The 22,344-nt window shown below is 36.6% G+C and overlaps 1 protein-coding gene and 1 long non-coding RNA gene across 3 annotated transcripts in view; both read right to left on the bottom strand.

Moving 5' to 3' along the window:
* TSC22D1 (TSC22 domain family member 1) overlaps positions 1-22,344 on the bottom strand; it is a 93,893-nt gene that overhangs the window by 50,403 nt on the left and 21,146 nt on the right. The window lies entirely within an intron of this gene.
* LOC114059911 lies at positions 1,016-11,617 on the bottom strand. The gene is made up of 5 exons (XR_003571765.1): positions 10,748-11,617; positions 9,488-9,558; positions 7,999-8,060; positions 4,004-4,195; positions 1,016-3,033 (listed from the first exon to the last, which is right to left on the bottom strand). It is a non-coding gene; the product is annotated as an uncharacterized LOC114059911 (long non-coding RNA).

Genomic DNA, 22,344 nt, shown 5'->3' with positions numbered 1-22,344 from the left:
TTAAGAAAAGATCAGAAAAAAATAATTTGTCACTGCTACCTGCTCAAATCCCAGTGTCCTGCAAACAGGACTGAGAGAATAAAATCCAACTTAGAGCACACCACTATTAATGGAACCAGCCTGGCTTTCAGAAATTCACAGAAAACTGTTGATATTTTGTTACCACCTCCCTCCCTATAAAGCAAGAAGACTGAAACACTTATAACCTACACTCCTTAGTCTCTTTTTTTGTTTGTTTTTTTGTTTATAAAAATCAACAATCTTCTGGCTGACAAAAGGAACACTTTTTGATATATGTCCCTTCCTGAAACTAAACTTACAAAGCATCTCTCACACAAATGACAAGTTCAGCTCTGGTTGAAGTAGTAATATCAGTGAGATTTCCCCCCAAATTTCCTCATCTTTACAGAAAACTTCCTCACTCTCACAGCATCTTGTAACAGAGAGCTGCAGCATAAGCCACAGAGGGTGGACAGAAGGTGAAAGAAGGAAAGCAAAACTTTCAGGTTAAACAAGATAGCTCTTCTGGGATAGGAAAAAAAGAGCTGTCAAAAGCCAGCATTTTATTGACTGGCTCTGAGTAGGAGCTGGCATCTGGTCAAGAAAATATTAAGGATTTCATGAAGTGAGTTAGGTAGCTCAAATGCTGAAGGAAATATTAAAGAGAATAGAAAGACAAAAAACAGGAACACCTACAAGATTGTTTTGTGAAATTCTGTTAGTACTGGGGATTAAAAACCTCTAAAATTGTAGTGTTTTTCCATGTTTGCTAGCATTCTGGAGTTTCTCTGAAGAGTCACTTAATACTCATACAATTATGTTAAGTACAATATAAACAAGAAGAAAATTGGTTTAGACATCTTTATTATTTAATAACACAAAGGCAGGAGTTATTGCTCTAAAGATGTATCAAGAACCCAGGATTCCAGCTGTAAAACTCAGAGTATGACAGTAACATGCTAACACAATGGTGATAAACAAGAAATACCAAAATACTAACTGTAGAGTAGCAAGAGGCTTTTTGGTTTGGTTTTTGCTTTTGTTTTGGCGGGTTTGTTGGGGTTTTTTCCCCCTAATTGTAATAAGAAAGAGTAAAGTCACTTTAGCAACTGAGACAGTAACATAAGAAACAGTTCTCAGTGTCCCTGTTTTGCTTCACTGTAGGTATTCAGGATTCGTAAGTATTTGATGGTCCTCAATTTACCTTCCACTACAGAACAAAATAGCCAAAAACTGTGGCTGAGGCAAGTATACCTTGCAGAAAACGTTTCAGACCTTATATGGACTAGAAGTTAGAAAAACAGGTATTTTCAACTAGAAGCACCGCTGGCACACATCTCTAGCCACAGATGTTAGTATTCATTTCTGAGACTCCCAGATGTTCAGTTTTTAACTTCTAGATTACTGCTGTTCAGCATACAATTCATGTCTATACTGTAACAACTACTCAATTTTAATTTCATCACATACATATTTCCACATATTATTATAAGAAAATAAAATTGAATTTGATACATTAAACTGATTTCTTTTTAAACTTCAAAGTTCACAAGTGTTACTGTGGTTGCATAGTTTAACACATGCATCAGACCATCAGTTTCTAAAAATACCACGTTATAAATTCAGCACTTTACTTGATAACCACAGAAGCAGCAAGACAAAAAAGTTTGATATTCACAACAAAAAAAGATATTAAAACACCATCCAACAGAAAACTAAATTTCAGAAAGTTCAGTGAAAATGGCTCACTACATAAGTATGTACTTAAACAGCACCATCTGAACAATTATTTTTAGAATGTACTAGGACTACGATGCATTCCAGCATAGTAAGAAGTCACAACTGCCATGAAGCAGTAGCCTCAAGGCTATATTAAGACTATTCAACAATTTAAATAAGCTGGTGAATATAACAAAAGATCTAGGCATTAGTTAGAAAACAATGTTTTGTGGTAACTGATTTAAGAAATTAATTGGATTCAAGTACAAACATCTGACTAGTTTACTCCAATTGCCAGAAGCAGAAAACAGAAAAATAAAAGTGCTCTTTACCTACTGCCAGAGGGTCTAGTTCACCCTCCTGCCACCCATTCTCACACTCAGTTCAAGAACAAAACTTTCCCCTATCCTAATCTGAACATTAAAAGTCAGTCCTATTCTTCAAAACTAATCTCCTATAGTGAGAAAGTACAAAAGTACAGGGGCATGTGCATGTGTTGTTCACTACTGCCAAACGTAAGGTTTTTATTTGAAATCTCCCAAGATATTTAATTAAGTTTGGCTACAGAATACCTTAGGGAGAAAACAACTGAAAGCTTTCTGCTTTCTAACAAGTAACTTCTCACTCTTACAGCAAAATTTAAGTTTTTTCCACTTTCATAGCTCTCAACACTTCCAAAATACCTTTTTGCAACATCAAACCACAGGAAACCTCAAAAGATGCACTACTTCCCATTTTGCCCATCGTGACATTTTGGCTCAAATTTATTTTTAAGTAGACCTGGAGAGGTAGAAGCCTAATTAAACAGCATTTTCAAGAGAAGCTTTATTAAAATTATTCTAATCATTTTAATGTAAGTAGAAAAAGCTTTACAAATGTAACAGTCTGAACCACAGCAGAACCCTGTTTCACAGATTCACGTGGCATCTCCTATGGAAGGAACAGCAAGATCCGATCACATTATTAGACCTGTAAACTCTTAATCTTGGATTTATTGACTTATCTTCAGATAGGAAGATGCCAGGTTTAGGTTTTATAAAAGTCATCTATATGACACTGTAACAAAAGGACTGTGGGAGGTCAAACGTTTCCTAAAGAATGATCCATTAGAAGTAACTTTCTGCCTAGGCCTCCATTTCTAGGGTGGCTCTGTGTGATGGAAAAAGGAGTCATTTCTTTCCCAATCCCACTTTTGTCAGGAGATCCTGCTTAAGGAAGGCCAAGATCCAAACCCAGTCATCTTCCAGCAACATAAATGGCTGTCAAGATCTTCTGCTGAAGGCTTGTGATGCAGTATAAAGGTTAGAAGGTGTCCTGAAGCAATTTGGAGGGAATGAAGAGGGAGAGAAGAGTCACAAGATGTATCAAAGTAATAATGCACGTAACATAGTTCCAAATGACTTCAACTCAGCACCAAACAGGAACTGGTAAAATCTCCTTAGAATTTCATTGCCAGTTTTCAAGTGATTCCTTTTGCTAAAAATCAAAAGGCAATTTAGAATAAACTTCCCGTGTCAGCAACGACATAGCTGGAAAAAAAAAAGGTCTGACTGTGGGCTACTGATGTTTGCAAGGAAGAGGCTGTCACTCTGCACAGCGTGAAGTGAGAAAGGCAGAATTTACCTGAGCTGATTCCCTTTCTTTGGGCCAGAGGGATTGCTGATATGTGGGTTAGCAGCACATCCCCTTACTCAGAGTATTCCAGTCTATTTGCTTCCCATGGACAAAGGAACAGGATTTTACAAACCCAGCAGCCACAGGCTCCTCTAAAGGAAGAATTTCTGTACATTTAGAACTGGGAAACTTTTTCAGTGCTGGTAATTAAGTCAGATTTCAAACTGATTGGGCAGCTTCCACCTCACAGCACATTCAAACCTAGCACTAGTGTAAAGAGACAGGGAGGAGATGAAAATTGCATGGCTAAGGGGCCATACACAATCACTGGCCTTATCTTGGCCCCAGCCACCAGTTTCTACTTGATGTAGTTTCCTGTCTAAAGAAGGGTCACACCAAGAATGTCATTAGTGCTTCACAGAACTGAAGTACAAATATGACCCATGGACAGGAAGCTTACACAGAGGCATAAAGAACATTCTTTCCAAGTGCTCAGAGCATTTTTTCTCCTCTCTCTCTCCCCCACAGTTTTTCTTTAAACTGCTCACACTCTTTCCCTCTCTTAGCCTAGAGAAGTAGAAGGCAACATAACAAAAAAATGCATAGAGAAACACCATAAAGTCCATCCTTCACACTTGAGCAGATGGCAGTTCAAAGGGGCCCTACCTACCTGCAACCCTGTTGTTTGCTTCAAGAACTCTGTTTGCCCAAGGAAAAAGAGACGAGCAAATCCTGGAAGCAGATCCTTCCCCAAAGGAAGTTTCTTTCTGAGTCTGCAACCTGGAGCTTTTGCTTGAGACTCAGTCCTCTGAGCGGATTCTTTCTTCAAACTCTCACACTGGTTCTTTACTTTTGTGGGCAGCTGGAAAAAGAATGAAGCCGTAGGCTGAGGCAGGGACTCCATACTTCCAGGATAGGGAGGCAGAAAGACTGGAGGGGAAGGAAAAGTGCTAGTTGGTAACTTCTTGGATAATGACCTGCATTTCCTCATTTTCTGCCACACAGAGACATACACAGTCACTGCAATAGGGGAGGATGACAAGAGATGGGTACTAGACATGCAGTGTTTTCATGCTCTGATGCCAAAAAAACCCCAAACCCATAGTGTTGAGCTGTGAACTTTCAAGACTTTTAAGACATCTACCAATAGATGAGATCAATCATAAGATGTTTTGTCCAGAAAGTTCTCCCAGTTTGTTGCAAGTAGATGTAGGTGGGGGTGAAAAAAATTTAAGCGCTCAGTTCTTGGGAAAAAATTCAAATCTCTCCTCTGTTCACTTGCTCTCAAGTGAATTAAAAATGGCATCTATTGCAATGCAGTGAACGTCTCCCCATAATCTCTTCAAGAAAAAATCATCATACTTACCTGAAATGTTTCCCTCACCAATGACTTCCTAATACCACTCTCAACTCCTCTGCAAAGGCCTTACTCCAATCTCAAGTCTTCTACTTTATTTGCAAAATCAGATTGATCAAGCACTGGCAGCAGTTTAATGCTGTTGTGACAAACCCAAATTTAACCCAGGCACATAATGATTGTTGTGGAAGTTAAGAACCTACCCAAGTTCCCACATCAGGTTTCTGGATTTCTAAAATATTCCTCTTTTTCCCTGAAAACCTAGATGTCGTCCTAGGACTTTAATGTCATTACTTGAACAACAAAAATATAATGCATAAGAGAGCTGAAATTTTCTTCACAAATACTGAAAGCTGCTAAGACTCCTGCGAAATGTTATCAGTATCGTGGAGCCAATATGCAACAAAACAGAACCAGAAGTCACTGGACTTAAAACAGTTATATGCACAGCTGCTCACGTGTGCATTTACGGGTTGTTATCCATTACAGTACCTTCTGCACAACAGCACAGCGTATGGCATTTGCATGTAGGGCAGCCACTGAGCTGTGTGCCTCAAATGAGGCACCATCATTTTACCTAGAGTGCTCTTCTTTGCTCCTAAGACACCAGGTTGAGTACGATCCAACAGTTAACCAAGAAGGTACATTACTCATTATGTTTGATGCAATTTCACTTAATTCATTTTAGGGCAATTGGTGGTGTTTCTTCATCCTCTCTTTTAGATACACACCTGAACAAAATAGCTTAATTTGGTTAGGTATCTCACATGTTCTTCAATTACAAGCTTTCCCCTGTTCAAAGAAGCTTTCTTTCATTGTGCTAAAAATAATAGAAGACGGGGAAAGACATGCTAGGTTTTCTCATTAAAACCACAGCAATTTTTGCAGTCCGAGTACCATACAGTATTTTCTCTTTTAAAGTGACACGTAAAGCTATCATGGACAGACCCTGATATGCAACAGTAATTAAAACAGAATCATCAGCAAACTGGTTCTAGAGAAACTGCTTGTGCATGCAGAAGGATACTCTGCTTCTTGGTTCCTCTGAGGACAATGAATATGGTGATGGCATCTCAATCTAAGGTACGAGCTTTTAGTCTAAACAGAGTGTTTCACATAAATAATTAGTTGTTTTTTAGTGGAATTTCATGACTTCTCAACAACATGAGACCAAGATGTGTTCCTATAACTTTCAATTTGACAAGTCATTGCCTTTTTGATTATTTCAGACCAGCTTTCTAAGATTAGAGAGTCAGGTTCAGTCTTTTAATCCCATATGCATGTTTTTGTGAAAGGAGGTCTTCCTGTTTGGGAAGAATAACTGATGAACACACACACACATGTACTTGGTCAAGAGATGTCTCCAGGATGATGTTTGTACTCCCTTCTTCCAGCAAAGGAGAGGACAAAAGATAAAAACGAAAGAGAAAATACAATAAACAGAACATGTTGAATCCAAGTTTCTACTGCTCTGTACTTGCTGGCTAAGAAAAACGTCACGGAAGGACAATAGCAGTAAAAGCACATTTCTTCTAAAAGACTCTCTTTTGCAAATAGAATATTCTTTTTAACCAGATAACTTGAAAAGTCTCTGAGATTCAAGGTATTGCAAGTTGCTAATACTAATTACTTATAATTCATAATTACAATGCCATACACAGCACTAACAGCTCAATTTCTGGTGATGCACTGAAGCCTACTAACACTTCTGAAGTCAATACTCCTTTCCAGTTCAAAGCAACAGAAGGTATCAGAGCAAATCAGTTCAGCTGAAGCAGCATGGTTTCTTTCAAACAGGAAATCTGCCTAGGGCCTCTGTGAGGAAACCTCCTTCACAGTGGAAGATGCTATTCACTGGAAAAAGACCCCAGATGGCCTTCAATATACTAAACCATATGAGATCAGAAGTGTAGAAGAGATGAGTACTTGGTCTTGAGTCATGTCTCCTCATAAGCAGAAGAGATAAAGATCCAGTGTGAAATTTAAGGAAAAAAAAAAAAAAAAGCATTATGAGGACTTCATCCATTGGTGGTTTCCTTGCAGAAACAGATTAACAGTTTATGGAAGATCAATCTGAAACATGCTGTTAGGAATGACTTGCTTTTGAATTCCTCTTCTTACATCAAGGTCATGGTATCTCTCCAAGAAAAGGAGTACACTTTAATTTTTATGCTTTTGTATGTAACTCTTCCCTTGAACAGACTTGTCTGGAACTGTAAAGAATAAATGAGACTGGTAACCTTTGTGTTCTAGCTATCAAAACTAGTAGCCTAATTGATTCTTACATACATGTATGTATTTCAGGCTGAACAAAATCTTCCTGTGTTTTGAGACAAGAAATGTTAATAAATACTCCTTTGCTCTTCTGAAGATTTAGAAGAGAGCATAGAGAGTACCTGAATCCCTTCTACAGGAATTTTGGGGAAAGTTTTTTTGTTGCCTCACATCAATCAACTGAAGCCGTTCATGCTATCGAGTTGAGATGTTAAACGAGCTTAAGCAGCTGAATATCCAACAGCTCTTCTCAGTCACAGTATTGTTGAGTTTGCTGATTTACGTCAAGAGCAGGCTCTGATGGGATCCTTTTAACTGGAGCAGGAAGAATTATGGCTGTGATGACACAAGAACAACATGATGATGACACAAGAACAACATGTCGATGATCTTCAGACACAGATGAAGTCAGGAAAGACACTGGTAGTTCTGTTTTTTAACGTGTGGAAGACAGCAAGGAATCCTATCATGAATATAATCATATCCTTTGAGTAAAGAAAGGAATCTCTGCAATATCTTTCCATAGCGACCTGACTGTTGATAAATACTCCTGGGAGGAAAACTCCCTTCAGTGATTTCTTCCACCTTCCTTCTCTACAGGACATGTTTCACAGCCAATTCATGACTGTAGTCTCCATTTTTCTGCATCAGTCAGCAGAAGCTCAATAGCCAAGAAAGGAAAAGTTTAAACAATTGTGAGTAAATTCTACAGAATACCATCTGCAAAACAAGCAAAAAAATGAATCTCCATATTTGGTAAATGGTATAGAAAATAAGCAACAATACTTCTTTATTTCTAATACTGCAGCTTCAACAACTGCAGTATCCAAGTGAAATAACACAGAAACAAAACACAAATTGCCATACCTGATTCAAGTTACTTGCCATCAGATCAAATACTTCTCAACCTTCAAACCGAAACTTTAAAGCAAGATGCAATTATTTTAGATTTAAGGTGCAACCAGCCACATGGATTTTTTGCAATTCCTAAAATGAAACTTAAGTAGTTGTTGTCCTGCTACCATTAATCATACCTCTAGAAATATGTGCAGGCTGCAAACCCACCGCAGGATCTATGCGCCACCATCCAGTTGAACTGTTATTCAAAATAAATATTAGAAGAATAGCAAATTTTAGTAAAACATTTTTCACCTGGAAACTAGCACCAACATGGCATATGTATTAAAGTATCAACAGGAGTGACAAAAGGCTGTTTAAATTGCAAGCTACTGACACTGAAAAAACGCTAGTTTTCCAAAACTTCCGGGTCGCTGTATTTTTTGGGGGTTGGGTTTTTGGGGGGGGGGTTTGTGCAGGGGGGAGGAGGAGATTTGATTGGAGAGAAGGGTAGAAGTCATTGAATATAATAATAACTATACTGGATAATGTTATCCAGTCCCAAGATGGAGAAAAGGCAGCAAAACCACTGGTCAAAGTGTTGATTTCGAAAGATCTTCATGCAACCCTTCATTCAAAGCCAATCGTGCCAACAAATAGAATGGCAGAAATCTTGACTTTCTAAATTTCAGACTGTGTTTTAAAGCATCAGGCCTCTCTCCATAAATGTTTTGTGATCAAATTCGTCAAAGGCCTACTAAAAGCCAGAGGGCCATAGCGCTGTCTACATTATCAGACAAGGCATCAGATAATACCTACTTGATACTGGCACAGGTACCAATTCCTCAAAGACCCTTCCTACTGCTAGTTTAGGAGAGGCAAAAAGCTATGGCTTTTCTGAACTCAGCATGACAGAATTCTGAAATTATATATAGCTATCACACCAACACATATTTGAGAAACACAGCCAGTATTTCTTGGCACATATACAACAGCAGGAAAACACTAGAGGTATAAAATTGAATGATTAGTTGATTACAGAAAATACTACCTTGTAAAAATAATTCCCATTAATAGATGCATCAATTTTACACAATTAAAAAAAATGGGTATTTGCTAAACAATGTTATAATTATTCTGCCCTTTTAAAAGCTGTTTACATTGCAAGAATATTTTTAAATATCTTCATTAACATGCTTTTTATTTCTTGTCAGCTTTTGTGCCAAGTACAGTTGAGAGCAAACCTTTTTTGGCCTAACTAAGCCATATTTTAAATCTGATTAACAGACTTCACTGGCACTAACATACATTTCGGTCATAAAAACAGACCTTCTTTCAGTCTTAGGGAAATTCTGTGCTTCTGGGCAGAGTGCTTGAGCCAATATTAAAAAAAAAAAAAAAACACACAACTTTTTTTCAAGACATCACATGATGCCTATTTGTTCACTTTTTCTGCTTCAGAAATCTAACTATAGCAGTAAAGGTTACAGTATTTATGTATACCTTGAACTTACTGGAAAAAAATTCCATAAAACCTGTAGTTTCTTACATTTAACAGTGCCTTTGTACTTTACTTTGTAGTTCTTAATACATGGCTAGTTTAATTTAATTTGATTCTATTTACATGCAATTAGGTTACACAAATTTCTTACGCAATTTTTTTTTTTAAAGCACCACTTTTCTTACTGAGCTCTCAATCTTCACATAATTCCTACACTTCTCTGGTCAGAGTCTTTCAGATCGTCTATCTGCAGAACCTGGAAGTGGAAATACCACACATAAGAAAAGTTAAGAGGAGTGATTCCAGTACTGTTCGACAGCCACACTACACTGGAGACCCTAACTTTATGGGGTTTTGGGAGGGAGGTAGGGTGAGGTCTAATCTGAATTTTAGGTTTTGACCCTTGATCATCTCCTCCATAACTTTGTTCTGGTGTCTGGGATCTCTGGAGAACTGAAATACAGCAGAGAAGCCCCTCTCATACAATATTTACTCCAATATATATATTTAATAGATTAATGTTAATAAAGGGCAATATGGACACACTGGTAAATAAAAGCTAAACAAATGTCCTGCTTTTTTTAAAGTTACCAGTTTCAGTGACTTTTTTTAAAGTCATCAGTTTTATTTTTGAAAGTACTCAGAACTTGCATTTCAGATTTGAGCACTTACTAGGTTACTTTCCATTCCAAATCCTAATTTCTACAGAGGGTCTAGATTTAGCATGCACTCTGATCAACAGGCTTGATCCTTCACTCGTTATTAGTAGCAATAAGAACTCTACAGCCAAAACTGGAATGAATTTTCTTGTAACTGTTAACTGTTAAGACAGAGTGATGTCAAATGCTATTGTAAGCTGTATTAGTTCTTCAGGATTAAGAAGTTTGTGATGCAATTGAGGCTTATTTTTTGTCTAGCAACACTTGATAGTGGAGACAAACCGATTTAGTTACGACTTGCAAATGATGTGCAAGCACACCATGACAGTTCTGCAATATATAGTCTGATTCTTAGGTTCAAGATACAAGTTTAAAAAGTCTCAGTGCAGTCAGTGATGTTGAGATCAGAAATACATTTTTTATTTTTACCTAGTATGTGTTAAAAGTACATTAAAAAAGAATCTTAGATTATCTTGTACTGCTACCATCATATAAGACATGCTGTCTTTAATTAGCTAATTAAATGTTTTCTGAGGAATTGCAGACTTAACTTTCCTTATTGGACTAGTGCTTCAAATTCACCCACATTTCAATATTAAATTAAAATTGTGTCATTCTTTCCAATACCACTTGGAATAAGACCACCACAAGTTTTATTATAAAAATGTTGATTTATCAGCTGAAATAAAGGCCATTTGAAATGTATCGTTTTGCTCTGCTTAAGTAAAACTGTTTGCACTTAGTTGTCCCTTTATCGTCTCTCCACGCAAGCACCTTCACACCTACATGCTTTGATCAGCCAGAACTCCCAGATTTTGCACTAGACACAATTAACTTTGGCAGTGCCTCTTCACAGGCATATCAGTATGCAGTGTTTGACTGTCATTCTGTACCTGTTAAAATATTAGTATTTGGTTTAGGTTGTGTTCAAGAACAAAAAAACAGTATCAAGTCACACATAAAAGAATACATACAGAAACACAAAAATGTCTTTTTCTAGCCTAGGCTTACTATTTTCACAAAATTATTCAGAACAGGGAAAAAGACAAGACATCAAACATCTGTACCAAAATAGAAACTTACCCCACTGACTGATCTGGGTTGGAGAGTGTTTAACCACACACTGAATCTCACAGGACCCTCCTTCCTTCACTTGAGTCAAGATTTCATTGGCAAAAATAACCACAATCCAGGGCAGATAAAAAAGAGCTTCCCACGCACTCAGGCACTGAGACACTACCACAGAATCATTACAGCTGGAAAAGACTTATGAATCCTCTTGAAAAACACCACCATTTGGATCATTACTAAACATTTCTGTATATGATTGGTGTCTACAACATGCATAGTTTATTTTGAAGTAAGACAACATACAACAGAGATATTTTTGACACGATTTTTTTACCATGACATTAGTTGCCTGATCTGATTTCTGTACCAAATAAATGTAAAGGTCAGTGTTTCCTCAGAAGAGTTGTTACATTTTAATAAAACCTTTCCTAAGATCAATTCTCCTATAAAAGTCCAACATGTCTCCTTTCCTTCCATTTTCTTTTTAAGGCGAGATACTAAAATAAGTTTGCAGCACGGCTGAAAACAGATCTGTATTCAAAGTTATCAGGTTTTAGCTGTATATTATATGCAAAGTATTGTATTTTCTACTAAATAGTTTTTTAGCCACCAAAAAAAAAAACTAAAAAACCCCTCACAAACATTCCATGCTGCTGTTACTTCCACATACTCTTAATTTAAAAGTCAAACTCCATTCTGTAGTTTACCTAAATGTACAAAAAGGAAACCATAGTGCATGTGACAAAGGCTGACATAGCTAACAAAGAAAACTGCAGAGATGCCTGGTAAAGTAGAAGTCCTTAATTATCGGCATGTGTTCAAAATCTGTTCTCTAGAGGCTGTAGTTCAGCATTATATTCTATAAAATGCAACAGAGAACAAGTCTGTATTTTTTAAGAGTCTGTATTTTTTAAGTGTAGTTACTCTTCCAAACAGCTATTTCCCCAAGTTTAAAATGATTCCTAATTCATAGTTTAATATTGCCTAGCTGCTTTTTTGCTTCTCCTTTTTCTGATGGCCAAGCATATTATTACTTCACACATATAATTTTACACATGCATATCAAGTAGTTTTCTACTCCTATTTCTTAACTGTTTTTATTGTAGACTTCAGTCCAACAGAAACACAAACTGCCATCAAGACGTGACTTACTGCAACAGTCTGCTACTCCTAGCTGGGTGATGTTTGAACATCCTTCTTCCAAGTCATCACAGAATTTCCATTTACCAGTCAAGTTCTTTCATTCTATTTTATAAAATAAAGCATGCATATTTATCTAAGCAGCCTGCATGACAAAAAATCATATACGGTACCCAAAAATATGCATTCTAATGGTACTTGGAATAGGCAACTGCACAACTTTGCTGAAGAGAAGCTACAGGAAGCACTTGGGTGAGCACACAATGTCACACTTCAGTACAGCATTAACTCCCCCCCCCGCCCAGATGAATTAAATGTAGATTTGAGAAATATAGCATATTCAACCTATGCTTTTCAGGCAATGTATCTTGACTTGATATTATGAGTCAATCTTTTAATTTTTTTCTCTCCCTTGTACATGTAAAATAGACAGAAAAAGAGGTGCCATAGAATAAAACAAAAGCACTAACAAACTACTAACTCACTAAGTACCACAATCAAGTAATAATTTGGTTTCACACTTAATATGGTTCACTACAATGAAGTGCAATGAAACATATAATCTGCGTTAGAGAAAATTACTTGGGACGATGCCTCCCAACTCCAAAGTGGGGGCAGAGAGCAGTTGGGGAGGGTGAGGAGGAAGACATGAGAAAGGGTATAACTCCACAGCTCCAAGGGAATCACTTGAACACCTGTCAGAAGCATGTACATTGGCAGACTGTTCTAAAAGAGCCAATAATTTAACCATGATAACCTTGGCCTTTAAGAAAATGAATCATTAACTGCACGGTACAGATTTTTGAACTCCACTATATCTGGAGTTTTCAACTGTAGCAAAACAATACTGAGTGCAGAGCAAATATATGACAGGCATTGGAACTGATGGTCCCTTGCAATCCAAACCATTCTACAGTTCTATGAATCTAGCAGCAACTTAATAAACAGTGGTAAGAGACATTATTGAGAAGGCTTAAGTATTTTAAAGGGAAAGAGACAAAATGTAAACCTTAACATTCTTCTCACTACACACTACCAATCAATCTTCTCTTTCCCCACCCATTCCCCAGCATGCATTAACACATATTCCTTCCCTCTTCATCACTTGTATCAGAGCAAATGGTTATTCTGAGCAGTGTCCTAGATAATAATGTAAAAAAAAATTATGTCTGTGTAGCAGCTTGCAGTCAGAGAAGTCACTATCATCTGACTAGCCTGGTTTCCAATTATCATAAAGGTGGATTTAAACTACCTCTACCCATTCATCTGCACCATGAATACATAGTGTATACAAAGTTATCTGAAATAAAAACATGATACTATGGACAAGGACGTCAGTAACCCATCTCCACACGGCCTAGTCATAAAGTACACAATCCAATGGGAGGAACCAGAGTTACTATGAGGAAGTTGAATTTACACAGACTTAACAATCTGTTTCAGAACTGGAGTTAGCATCAAGCACAAAACCTACAAGTTACAGGAAATGAGGGCTCATAGCTATCATAGCAATTAACTTGTCTCTATGTTTTATTAGAATTACTAATTTTGTTCAGAAAATGACTAAAAGTTAATAGAAATCTGTTTAGTTTACATACAGAGTTCGGAACTCCATAAACTTACAAATTTCTAGTTACTACATTTAAACAGTTTGCAGTGATAAACCTCTCACACTCAACAAGATTACTGCCCACTACTCATAGTTTAATCTCAGTTTTGACTGGGTCTTCAAGAAGAAAACAAAAAACAAAATAACAAAAAAAAACCCCAAAGTATCTCTGCTGCATATTCCCTACAAAACAACTTCTGAAGCCCCTATTCAACTTAAATCGAGTTTGACACCTCGAAAAACAGGAGAATGGACCAATAGAGTAGATAAGCATGGCCCTATCTTTGCATCCACAAGCACAAGGCAAAGGACAGCAAAAGGCATCCCCAACATTACTCATTCTGATGGACAATCATCAGCTATTTAAGTAGCACACCCCAAGAGAGCAGTAGCCCAGTCAGGGTTTTTTTTTCAGCCAGTCAGCAGGTCAAAATACACAAAGGAAAACTTCAGTGGGGAACACAGAAGAAAGAGATACAAGAAGAAATTAAATTACTGGAGGCAAAGGGAAGAGCAGCATGGCACAGTCATAGAGTCTTCTGATAAAAAACTCTGCAAGTCCTACATACACAGTCTTTTTTTTTTTTTTCCCTAAACTCCAGTACTCAGGGAACTTTTTGTTTGTCTCTCAAATATTAAACAAAAACACTCAGGGGAGGAAACAGACTTGAAAGTAAAATGTTTTAAGGTTAGTTCCTACATACTACACTCTCCTTGTTGCAGAACCGCTGACTGGACTGAACTTCACTGACTTCAATGCTCTTGAAGCATTAACTTTATTCATTTATGAAGTCACTGGCAGAACAGGAGCCAATTTTATGGGTATAACACTTAGGCTTCGACATTAGTCTGACTATTGCATCAGCCATGCTATTTTTAAGTACATTTCAGCTTCTTTTTCACAATCTGATGCAAGCCTATATAGTTTTTATTTTGTTTTTAAACACTGTTCCAATGTAATTTTGCTCAATGCCATCTTATCTGCCAAGTATTTAAGAGCCTTTCCAATATCATATGTCTATGAGTGGGAACATTCATTAATAGCAGGGATTGCTATGCTTGACAAGAGGGTTGCTAATATTAAAATCTGTCCTTCTAAATAATATGTAAAGCTGGCCAAAACATTTTTTGCTATTACTTCCATTTTACTACTTTTAGACCACATGAAGAACAGTATAAATATGTTTGGCATCACTGTGCAAAATACTGGAAAGGCATCAGAGGTACTAAACCTTGAAAACAAAACTTTTCTAACAAAGACACACAATAGAACAAGAAAAGGCACAAGAATTTATAATGAAAATTTTGAAAAATCACATTATATCAAGGTTTAAAACAATCGAAGCAGGGGGATTCTCTGAGAGTTTTCAGTCTTAAAAACTTACAACCAATACATGTTTATATATGCTGTATTTCAAAAAGCCTGATCAGTTGAATTTACAGCTCATAATTTTAATGTAATTTTAACTCTGAATTTGCACATGCACTTTTTTTAGATGATCAATGAACACATCAGCACTTGCCAGAGCTGGCGATCAAGCATTTAGAAGAAATTATTCCCTGTCAAGAGTATTTTGCAATAGATATAATTGTTCTTCCCCACACTTGTTTTAATTGCTCGTACTGGGGGAAAAGAACATTAAGTTCCCAGTTTTGAAGTACCCAACATTTTAGAAATCCCTTCTTGTTTAACCAACCAAAGCACAAAGGTTTTGAATGTGTCCTCCAACTGCAAATGGTTTTGAGTGCCCAGTTTGAAGTATCCTTGTCCCATTTTCAGGAGCATTCTTCCTCTGAGACCACCAGTATGAGTGTGTTTTAGAAAAATATGAAGCAAGACCTAGTCTGTGCTAGAATAAGGATCACTCAAGAAACAGCATGAAATAAATAATCAGCTAAAATCGAAGTGGCTTTATTAGAACACAAACCTTTAAAAAAAAAGAAAAAAATGGAATGCAACAGCTAAGTCAAAAGTACAACAGAACTTCACTACTGTAAAAAGTAAAAAAAAAGTTTGATCCCAATCGTCTGGGGTTGGGGAACAGCAAATGCCCTTCCCTGCATATTACCTTGGTTTTGGTTCACCTGACACAAACCAAAGTTTGAAATATTTCCAAAGAAGCAAAACCACATTTATGAAACATTTATGAAAGGTAGTGCAATACACTCTCAGAACCCAACATTAAAAAAGCTCAGCTAAAAGGCTAGTTAAAAAAGAATTTTGGAATTCTCAATCTAAGACTGCAGAAGAAATGCAACAGAATCTCTTAGGCCATTTTGCTGAGCTTTCCCCAGTTCCTATAACTATACTGTGTATCTAAAGAAATGCCTTCCTACAGTTTTCAGGTAGTTTACAACCTCAGAAAACATTCTAGAGTCTGATTTATCAGGTAACTTAACTCAATTAGGAAGTTAAAATCTTTGGTGTATTTCTCAGGTTGACTTGATCCTTCGACTTGCTTTCATTTCCATCAAGGCACACTCAGGATGACATTTGAAATATTGGCAATTTCTCAGCCATAACACTAATATATCTTAAAACACATGATAGGAAAACAGGTTTATCATATGTGAAACTTCTGTTGTCATGATGAAACTATTGGTCCACAAAATAGAAAACCTGGCAAAGAGGAGACAGACAGACTTAGATACCCACCTCTCCTGTTTCTTTTAATTCTTAACATCCAAGTTTCACAGAACTTCATGAAAATGTAATCATCAGGCACACAACAGGGTGTTTGAAGAGGGACATGTAGTTGCAATTCCTCCACCCTTGTTTTGCGTCAAGTTATCTACCAAAGCCACTTAGCAATTCAACAAACAGGAAAAAGAATAGTTTGAATAAATCTGAAGAATGATTCAAAAGCGTATTCCATTTCCTTGGCTCCAAATACATCCACTCCAGTCTGCTTACTGGCCAAAGTAAAACCACATAAAAACCCAACAAGTTCTGAATTACTACAATAACGTACTCTGAGCATATTATTTGCAGTCCATCATGTGCTTATGCCACATTCTCTACTAGATCAGAAGACGCAAAATGAGGAAAAGGAAGTGATGAACAGAAACTTCCCCATCCTAGAACATTCAGAAACAGTAAGTCTGAAGTACCTCATTAGGCCAAGTGAACCCCTGAGAGTTAGACATGAATGCAGCAAGTCCAATGGATGTCCCTCCCCTTGTGAGACCATCTCGCCTATCCTGCTCCTGCTGCTTCTGGGAGGAGTATCAGAGCCTGCACAAGGTTGACAGTTGTCCAGAAGCTTGTAGGCTGCTGCCCAAAGCAAAGGGTTCACAGCATACTACAAAAAGTAGAAGAGCTGAGAGACAACAGCAGGTTGTCCTGCAACACTCTGTCAAACTTTACAGTTCTTTACTTCAAGCTTATGCTTCCCTGTACAAGTACCAACAAAAAGGAATTTAAACACAGGAACAAAACCAAGACTTTTTCGTTCCTTAGGTGTCTCCCGCAAAATATGCATAACAAAATTAAAAATCCCTCAGTCCTAAAGGGTTGAACTTACGGCAGCTTTGCTGATAGTACAGCAGATTTCAAGACTGGAGGAGCAGAAAAACTGACACGATACAGCTATCACACAACAAAGGGTAAAACAGGCAAGCATCAGTTATAGATTGCAGAAGGAACAGTAAGTTCTCATGGTCCTTCTGAAAACTTTACAGAAAGCTAAATGTTCTCTCAAATTACAGTATAGTAAATTAAATTCATGAAAAATAAATTCACCATAGCAACACTTGGAATATAAAATTGTACACAAATTCTACAACTGCCTAAAAGTTGCTATGTTTAAGTCAAAGTTACAATCGTATAACATATTAGAATAAACTAAACATGGATAACAAACTGTGCCAAAACTGTGGGCTTAGCAGAGATAAAATACTACTGTGAATTCCCCACACTGCCTTTCCTTTCACATTTCCAAAACATGCCATCTGAAGCCTTCAAATAAAGCAAACCAACAAGTCAGGGAGAAAGGCAAAGATACAGACAGCAAACAGAGGGAAGGGACATTAGGAAGGAAATGTTTGAAATAAGACGACACTGGAATTTACAGCAGCATCTACATCAAGTTTCTTGAAAAATGTTCCTGGGGAAAAAAATTAAATAAAATGCAGGTGTGTGTCATGAATAAGTTAAAAGCGCTCTAGAGAACCAAGACTTAACTGCAAGCTTAAGAGGACTAATAAAATTCAGTCTTGCAGTCTGTACATCAACCTAAGATATTTAAGATCTTTGGTTTCAGTTTTGTGATGGAGGAAGAACACTATCTGTTTTAATGAAGCAGCACCTTCAGTTCTTGGTTTACAATCACTGGTCCCAATTTTTACGTTTATTTCTTTAAAATGAAATAGAATCACCAAACAAGTAATCGTATCTCCTTGCTTTATAAGTAATATAGTTTAAAAGAAAAATTTCTGGAAGTATATAGATTTTTGCACAGGATCACCAACTAGTTGAGGGTGGAAGGGATCTCTGGAGACCCCTTGCTCCAAACCCCACTGCTCACGGCAGGGTCAGCTAGCAGAAAGGAAAAATAAGCTACAAAAGAAGAGCAAGTTGCAAGATGTTCCAGTGTACCAACTTCTGAGACTAGGAAACAGGCTTAGCAGCTAACAGACCAGCCTCTTCTCCGCCTGGCTATTTTTTTAAAAGTGGGTAGCAATGGTACTTGTACTTCATTATGGGAAATAGAAGCTGCATTTTAGAGACCACTCTATTAATTTAAAAAAAAAAAAAAAACACAGACTTTTTCTTTACAGGAACCACCACACATTTGGTGAAGCACAACGTGCCACAAGGCATTAGGTAGTTATATTTAACATATTCTGACACCTGATTATCAAATCAGTAAACTTTTCTGTTTCCACAAGTGTCACAATTTGATATTTCCCAATTTAGGGGAAGCCTTTCCTTTATCAAGAGCTTCTTCCAGGCCATGCATTGTTCCTTCACTGGCAGGAAATATCTATTATTGATTTTTAACTAAAAACCTACATATAGGAAAATTAGGGCATCACATCAAAAGCTTGACATCTTAAAGTTTTAATTTCAAGACTAAAACATTTTGTGAAGATGTTAAATTCTTTTCCAACTGATACAGTCCAATAGCTGTATTATTTATTTCTAACTCCTTGTTTTGAAACTGAAGAGCCAAGCTACAGGAAATGTGTGAATTTTCTTCTATCTATCTGCATGACAAACCAGAAAACACCAACAGACAGGAAAAAAAGTGTGAACAGACACAGAAGCTTCAAAGAGCAAGTTCTAAAAAGAGCAAAGACAGTAAATAATATTCAGGGACACTATTCTGATTGATTAAAGAGATTTTCATCAGGATGCTTTGGGACACATGGGACTGAAGACAGTACATGCCAAGACTACCAAATAAACCAAAAGATCAAGAAAGTAAATAATGTAACCAATCCTGAAGCATGAATATTAGCATGAGGGTTTTTTTTGGTTGGTTGAGTTTGTTTGTTATTGTGACATTTAAGTGTTGAGTTATACTAACTCAAATCCATAAGAACAACTAAGGAGACAAAACTGCTCCTCCCTAGTTGTCAAGTAAAAAATGGCAGTCACATGGGATCAGTTAAAGACCGTGATTTATTTAAAACAGATCAAAGACTGAAATTGTCATGAGTGTTTCATATTACATTTCTATATAATGTATTATAAAATAAGGTTTTAAACAAAGAATTTAAGACATCTCTTCTAGTTTTCATAAACTAATGGCCACATTAATGATAAAGAAAACACCATACTGCAAATACACTAGAAGAGACGTAACACAACTCATTAATAATACCAGTGGCTTCAGTAAAAACTCCTCCATGACGTACATTTTCAACTAACATTACACTAACAAAAGCCTTAAGTATATAAATAATTTTAAAAGCTACTCAAAAGTCAAAGTTGTGAGAAATCAAAATCCTCAAAGAAGACATCCAGATTCCTATTTTTGAGTTTCACTGTTACAAGAGATAGATGAAAAGGTCAAAGAACTAATATAATCAACTCTGTGTCAAAACCACAACAATTCACACTTCCCTCTCTTGCTAATGCTCCCCTTAGAGAGCCATTCAGACAAAAAAAAAAAAAAAACACACAACAAAAAAACCCCAACCTTTAATAATCAGTTGCAGTACAAAATCTCAATGGATTTTTAGACAACTATGAGTAACTTCTAATAGAAAATTCTTCCCTGGTTACATCACTATTCTTTTTCCTCCAAGGAAAAATAAGCACCAAATATCTAGAAATAATACGCATTTGTCAACGGCTTTGAAATTAATGCTGCCTAGATACAGCACAGAAATAACAATCACATCCAAATATCTTAAGAATCCTTTTCCTAGATCTCTGCAGGATTGCAAGAATTATCAAGTATCAATTAAGAAGTTAAGGAAAATATTTGTTCATCTCCCTTAATTTAATGCTGGACTTCCACGCATTAAACCTCAGGTTTAATGGGAGTTTATTAAGTCTGCTTTCTATTACGCTAATTATTTCAACTGATTAACCTTTAGAGGACAAAAACTATTAGGACAAATAAAAGAATGTAACAGTTTGTTTTGATGTGGAAATGACCTGTAAGGTTCCTTAGTGCAACAACTGAAAACCTTAAATTACAGGGGGGATCAGATCACCCAAAACAGAAGAGAAAATCAGCATTACACGAGTATCTGAAACAGATCGCAAAGCCCTCAGACCAGTTCTTATTTTCCATATGAATTTAAAATAATGCAAAAAAACTTGCTTTTCAGACTCATATTCCAATGAGTAATATATTTATTCACAAATACAATCACTGAAGTTCTACATCTCTTCTTTTCCATCTGATATCTCCTAAAGCTTCTGGATTATAGCACTTCTTATTATTTTAAAATAAGAAATGTACTAATAAGAGTGACAAGCTTTTCAGAATATATGTGCTTAACATGCAAGCCTTTCTATTTCCTTTCGCCGCTTTTAAGACCACTGACATCAGGAGTCACCAATTTCAAACCAATTTGCATAGTACAAATTATGCACCTAGCTGTTCTGGCTTCCTTATTTTTTTCCTCTGAGCTTTGTTTTCATCCTCACTCTCCTTACATGATTTTTTTGGTTTTGTTCTTTGGGGTTTTTTACTTAAAAGAACTTCAGTACCATCTTCGTTTGCAGTTTTTAAAACTATTTAAGGCACATCAATTAATCAAACCAAAGCATCTAAATACCTGGAATTCAACAATCCTTTTCATCATTTTTTTTCCACTAGTCTCAAACCCCTGATTTCAAGAGCATGATTGTTTCTCAAGCACAAACAGCAGAGACAATTCTTTCCAAAGGCAAAACAGAGTCAACACACTTCTTGGTTCTCAGTAATTAAAAAGAAGAATGTCAGGAGCACCTTACCATTAAGTTCTCATCCAGCCAAAATAAAATTCCATCCATCCCTACAGCCTATTAACCAATACTGCATACTTCAAAGACTTACACTGAAATCCTATCTGATTGCATAATAGAACCTTTTGCAAAAGGCACCTATTAAAATTTCTGGAAGTAAGTTATTGGACTAATTAGATTTATGAACTTATCCAGCCCAGTAGCCAGAGTCCTACAGAATTACATGACTACTTCAGAAAAGTTTAGCCCCTTATACTGTTGAACTGTTCATCACAGGCATATCCAGTTGCATCCAGGAAATAGCACATACACTGACGTTTCTTACCTAAAAAAAAACCCCCAATATTTCCACAATACAATAAATAGGGAAGATAAAAAGATAAAATTATGACTTGTATGACAGCATGATGCTACAGTCAATGACAATGGAAAATGTTCCTGAAATATGCTAGCCAGTCTAATTAGATATACCTAAACATAATAGTACAGCAGTTTAAAATAAAGAGCTAAAACAACACATACTATTACAGAGTAATATCTGGAGGAAGAAGATGTATTTACAGCCTTGGTTTTATCTTTCTACCTGCCTCTTCTCACCCAATGTTAATAAACATTCCCCACAAGAAGATTTCTTTCATACCAACATACTCCTTTTAGTTCCGATTACAAGCACCTCTTCTTTATCCTGTATTGGCTACTTAATCACCTTCATGAGCATGGTCTTTCCCTGCAGTCAAGCTTCTATTCTTGATCTTCAAAGGCCATGCATCACTCAGCCATATACAAATTGCTGTCTCTTTCACAATACAGAACAAGTCCAAAAATCACAGATCAATAAAGTCACAACTTCTTCAGACTTCTTTCTCCTAGGATGCTTTACAGAGATATCAACACAAGCTATATTAGAGAGGGTCAGGTACATTTTCTTAAGAGTAAAGCTGCACATAAGTAGGTTACACATGTAGTTTTGCCCCCCTCCTCAACCCTTAGCAGTTTGTCTTCCAAGAACATAAAATGCTCATGTTTGTCCCTCTTCCAGTACACATGAGTAAGATGTGGCACGTGGTAAAGACCTGAATAATGATAATTTCAGTCATTATTTCTTATAGGTATTTTATTTCATTTCCAACAATTCTGCACCCATTTTCTGAGAAG

Source organism: Empidonax traillii, unplaced genomic scaffold (genome assembly GCF_003031625.1).
Source record: "Empidonax traillii isolate 1590-97213 ecotype Southwest subspecies unplaced genomic scaffold, ASM303162v1 scaffold247:size2371522, whole genome shotgun sequence".
In the NCBI taxonomy this organism is placed as follows: Eukaryota; Metazoa; Chordata; class Aves; order Passeriformes; family Tyrannidae; genus Empidonax; species Empidonax traillii.
This window is presented reverse-complemented; position numbering and strand designations above follow the sequence as displayed.